This window comes from Malaclemys terrapin, chromosome 4 (genome assembly GCF_027887155.1).
Source record: "Malaclemys terrapin pileata isolate rMalTer1 chromosome 4, rMalTer1.hap1, whole genome shotgun sequence".
NCBI lineage: Eukaryota > Metazoa > Chordata > Testudines > Emydidae > Malaclemys > Malaclemys terrapin.
In genome coordinates this window covers 20,954,909-20,960,908 of record NC_071508.1, presented here as the reverse complement: position 1 = coordinate 20,960,908, position 6,000 = coordinate 20,954,909, and positions in this window count along the sequence as shown.

Genomic DNA, 6,000 nt, shown 5'->3' with positions numbered 1-6,000 from the left:
CAGTGTGTTTTGCCTCCACGTGGAGCCAGCGTCTGACCAGCATGGGCATGGTAAGGGGAGTCACGGGGGGGCAGTCAGGGAGCAGGGGGAGGGTTGGATGGGTCAGGAGTTCTGCGGGGGAGGTTGTCAGGGGGCAGGGGTGTGGAGAGGGATTGGAGCAGTCAGGGGACAGGGAGCAGGGGGGGTTAGGTTGGGAGTTCTGGGGGTCCTGTCAGGGGGTGGGGAGTGGTTGGATGGGGCGTGGGAGTCCCGGGGGTTTGTCTGGGGGTGGGGGCTGTGAATAAGGTTTGGGGCAGTCAGGGGACAGGTAGGGGGTGGAGTTCTGGGGGGCAGTTAGGAGCAGGGGTCCCAGGAGGGGCAGTCAGGGGACAAGGAGCAGGGGCGAGTTGGGGGTTCTGAGGGGGGCAGTCAGGGGGTGGGAAGTGGGAGGGAGTGGATGGGGGTGGGGCTAGGGCAAGGCTCTCCCCCCCGTCCTGTTTTTTTATTGTTGAAATATGGTAACCCTAGGTGAGTGGGAAGCCGGGGGCGCATGGGGGTTGGCGCCCACATGCATCCGCTGCAGCCTGCAGGAGATCCCCGGGGGGGCAGGCCGCAGCCTGGGCAGGAGGGGCGAGGGGTGCAGCCGCTCCCTGCTAGTGGCGCCGCCGCCTTTGCAGGGCTGCTGCCCCCCTGCACCATGCCGGCTCCTCCATGGCTGGGGCTCGCCGCCCCCGCAAGTGGGATGCTCTGGCTCTCCGGTGCCTCCGGAAGGTGGCTCCTCCCTGCCGAGCTGCTGCAGCGGCCCAAGCCCAGCAAAGCCAGTGAGTGGACTCGGGGCGGGGGCCGCCAGGGTGTGGTGGAGAGGGCTCGCCGGGGGGGCTGTACTGGGACCTGTGTTGTTTAGCATACTGATAAATGATCAGGAAAAGGGGGTAAACAGTGAGATATCAAAGTTTGCAGCCGATACAAAATGATTCAAGGTAGTTAAGTCCAACGCTGAGGGCAAAGAGCTACAATGGGATCTCACCAAACTGGATGACTGGGCAACAGAATGGCAGATGAAATTCAATGTTGATAAATGCAAAGTAATGCGCATTGGAAAACATAATCCCAACGATACATACAAAATGATGGGGTCTAAATTAGCTGTTACCACTCAAGAAAGAGATCTTGGAGTCATTGTGGACAGTTCTCTGAAAACATTTCTATGACTCCGTGGCCTTGGAAGGGGCAGGACTCTGCAAAGTGGACTGGCCAGAGGACTCTATGGTTGGAATAGGCCAAAAGACAGTTGGGGAAACTGAGGCAAAAGTCGCTGCAGCACCACAGCCATCCAGGAGGGGGCATGTTGGGCTGGCAACTTTTTCACAGGATCCATGCTCTAGAACAGGAGTGTCAAAGTCCAGAACTGAAGGGCACTAGCAGAGCTGTGTATGTGGAACCCTTCTCTAGAATAGCAGGGATGCTGTATGCCAGAACTGAGGATCACTGTCAGAGCTGTGAGGGGAACCCAACTCTAAGATAGCCAGGGATGCTGCATGCTGGGATTGAGGGGCGTTGCGTAAGCTGAGAGGGGAAGTTCCCACAGGATCTGCATGAAAAAATGGTCTCACAAGCTCTACAATCTTAAAAGAAAAAAGAGAAGGCAAAAAGGAGCCAAGACTGCAAGATGGCTGGAGGAAATGCTTTTGTAAATACTCTGTTCCTGCCTGCTCCTCTCACTCAGTGCTTGACAGTCATGGACAATCATCCACAGGCACCCAGGGCTCAAAATAAACCCGGCCCTTTTAACCAGAAGCCGGTAACAGAGCTTTCTTTAGAAAATGCAGATGTGGAATTTGGCCTTTCCTTAGCTGTGCTGCAGTCAGCCCTATATGCTCTGGTGTGATCCAGGCCCTGCTTGGCTACCTGATGGCTGTTAGACAACCATAGACATGTTCATGTTCACTTTCGTAACTATTGTCAGAGGATTGTGAGCTTCATGGACATGGGATGGGGGGTAAGGGGAAAGGACAGAGCAAAGCTGAATACAATAGGGAGAGGAAAACTTCTCCACATACATAAGAGGATCATAGTAGTTCATGATGTAATGAAACTGAGTCCAAGCTGCAAAGTTGAGATTCAGAGCAGAAGTTTCCCAACGTTCATGTGTACTTGGATCAGGAGTTCTGGCTTAGGCCCATTTCTCTACTGGATGTAGTACCTCAGAGAGCCATAGTACCTCAGAGAGCATGTAAGAGAATGAAGCCATAGTATCCATAGTGCGGTTTCTATACTGTGCTCCGTTCCATAGTAAAAATTACTTACCCATGTCAGGCTACATTTGATCTTTACAAAAAAGGCCAATGCATCATCCTTACACTGCACTTTATGCATTACCTTAGATCTTAAATACCATTTAAATGGGAGGCATTTTAGGAGGCATATAACAAGCCCGTGAGAAAGACTGAATGGGATGGAGAAAGAAGCTATTCTGTAGGGAGAGATTTATAGCCATCAGGGTGATGTGTAACCCTGTAAAAACCTAGACAGGTTAGCGAGACTTGACGGCCAATAATGGCACTAGGGGGAAGGAGAATAGGTGTAGGGGAGTCCTGGCTGATGGGGGAAACCCCACGCTCACCATAAAAATACGGCTCAGTTAGGAAGTGGGGCAGCTGGAGCAATGGGTTAATACTGCAGGCCTGTACCACTACAGACCTCAGGTTAAAGCCTATCGAAAGCACCTGAGTGTGGTGGTTTCAAGTTGCATCTCTGAACCTTTATCTAGGACAGACACTGTACAATCCCAGCTTTGGCTCTGGGCTGGAGGAGCAGGGCCTAAACGAGGCTCAGACCTGAGGTGCATTGGCAGAACGGTGTGGCACACATTCACCCAGGACCTGCCACAACCAACCCTGCCTGCCAGTGCTATTTGCCCTACACTTCCCCTCACAGTGAAATGTGCTTCATTGAATCTCATTTAAAGACATAACCTTGCGTCAAGGCAGAGGGAAGTTTGTGTGGTAGCCGGACACTACAAAATGTAAAGGACATTTTTGCCTGGCTTGCTTCCAGCAGGGCCCTTTTGCTCAGATTGCTACAGACAACAGGGGGCAAATCCCCCTTTTCAGGCCACAGTATTTGCTTATACAACGTGACCTGAGTTAGGATTATGCAAACCTGCAGCACTCGCTTTGTTTATGCCATGCCAAGGCAAGAGGCTGAAACTTTCAGAGCAGAAACCACTGCTGCGGCCGGTCAGAGGAAGCTGCCTCTCACTTTTGTGGGGGAAGAGGGAGGGAATGGGGTGTGCTACATTCATATTACTTTTGTTGTTATAATGGGTGCAGGATTAACGACATTATAGTATGTGGACTGAAATTACATGGAGGACAGACGACTGGAGCGAGTTCCTGCCCAACCTTATATATTGCAGTATGTCATGCCACAGACGCAACTAACTTGGGGCACTTAAAAATGAGTTAATGTGACTAAATACAATAAATACTTTAATGTAATCGATACACCTCATTATGCCAGCTTTACTTAATTGTATCATCTTATAGTACAGGGCATTTACTTCTGCTGTGTGCTAGTGGGAAAGGAGAATTGGAACCAGTGTTTTCACATTGTTAGAGTACAGGACTGCTCCGCTTTCATTTCACCGTGTAACCTTAGGTGAGTCATTTAGACCCTGATCCTGCAAAGCACTTGAGCACCTGCTCAAAGTATAGGAGAAATTGTACTGGCATCAGCAGGGATAGGGTTAGTCCACTGCCTAAGTGCTTTGTTGAACTGGAGTCTTAGTCTCTGTATCTAAATTGTCCCATCTGTACCCTGGGAAATAATTCCCCTTACCTAACTTTGAAAGAGGCGTTATGAGACTAAACTAGCTCTTTGTGACTCATCCGGAGATACTTAGTGGAAAGTATGGCCCCCGGGCCAGGTAATATATTATTTTTATCTCCATATACATGTGTAAAGCCCTTAGCATCAGGAACTAATGTTTATTATATTCGTATTTATATTCTAAAGAATCATCTGTAAACTCTAGTCCAGGGGTAGGAAACCTATGGCACGCGTGCCAAAGGCGGCACGCGAGCTGATTTTCAGTGGCACTCACACTGCCCAGGTCCTGCCCACCACTCCAGGGGGCTCTGCATTTTCATTTAATTTTAAATGAAGCTTCTTAAATATTTTGAAACCTTATTTACTTTACAAACAACACTAGTTTAGTTCTATATTATAGGCTTATAGAAAGAGACCTTCTAAAAAGGTTAAAATGTATGACTGGCACGCGAAACCTTAAATCAGAGTGAATAAATGAAGACTCAGCACACTACTTCTGAAAGGTTGCTGAGCCCTGCTCTAGTACTTATACTCCTACGTTTAATGGTTGCACAGCTCCCAAACCATCATTAAAGAGAGACAGAAGGATCAAGGGGTAGAGCAGGACATTGTCAAGTTGTACTCCAAATACATGATCAGCTTGAAGGATTTTTTGTCAATCCATAACCCACCTAATTCTTAAGGTAAGAGTTACCCTAGGCACGCCTCTGCACATCTCTCCCTTGCTGTTTCCCTGTCAAATGGGATGACACTTACCCTATCTCACTGCAGATGGGTGCTTGTGAGAATCAGAGGACTTGATCCAAAAGCCATTGATGTCAGTGCATCTCCATTGACTTCAGCAGACATTGGATTGAGCAAACTAACTACTGTTTGTTGAAGGGATATGAGCGGGACAAGATTGCATTTGTCAAGGCTACAGAGAATGAGGGGCGGGCGGGAGATCAGGCTGGAGCAGGGAAGAGGAACTGGCAGGAACTAACGAAAGCCCTGATCCCACCACAGTTCTAAGCCCAGAGGCTGAGGTCTGCTCACCCACAGCTCACTGCAGGATTGCAGCCTATGTAGTGTTAACAAAATGAAGATGAAACATGCTCTATTAAGCGCCAAGTCTTATTAGAAGTCTGGCTGGGAGCTGCTCTTTAATTTACATTAGCCTGATTAAGATAATTATGTGCTATGTGGAATGTTACTTTGTTTCATGCCCACTGCAAACAAGGCCGAATCCCGGGAGAGTTGAAGGTACTCTACCACTTCAGAAACCGTGAGGGGTCCACACAAAGCCGTGCAGGCAGGGGAGAAACAAAAGGTTACTTAGCAAACTCCCCCACCACTAAAGACTTAATGAAACCTCAACATTTTCTCTATTCCTTTCTAAACAAATCAATGGGGACATTTTTGGGAACATTCTGTTGCTCTTGGCTTAAGGCGGAATGCTGTGAAAGTGGTGATTATGGTTTCTACACTTCTTAATCTTCCCCTTTGAAACATGACAGTTCCTGCACAGTTAAATGGTGCTGCAACTTGGTGTGTCTGAATCAGTAAGGGAGGTGGTCTGCCTCCATCTCCAAGGCCTTGCCTACCTGCGATTGCAGACATTGTTGCAACTGCATTGGTGCAAACCCCTAGTGTAAATAAGCAAAATGTCAATCAGCCACAGTGCATTGGGTGCAGCTCACTCTCTGCTTGAAACCACATCAACCTGCATTGGTGCAAATGGCAGCTTGGCCCAGAACTTAGTGTGTTAACCACTAGGTTCCCCCACACAAAGGTGCTTCCAACACCACCTAAACTATGAGATCACCATTTGGATTAGACGTCCATGTGGGTCTTCAACGTGCCGATCTCTGCTGCTGAAGGGTGAGTGCGGATAGGAATCACTGGTGTAACAGATACAACAGTCCTACTGTTGAGGGCTCCTGGCTGGTTCAATTACCAATGGTTCGTCTCTATTTTAGATTCAGCCTGATACTTCAAGGGACAAGGGGATTTCAGGGGAAAAGCTATGTCATTGCAGCTTTCTAAAGCCACACAGGTAGCTTGTGAAAGTTGACTTTGGGGTGGTAGTCTCCCTACTTGAGAGCTGCCACTCCAAGCACAACAGGTTTCTTCTCAAAGCCAGCCACGTGGTAGCACAAAGGAGAGATGCACTTGATTAAAGGCTTCTTGCTACCTAGCTCAGTGGGGGTG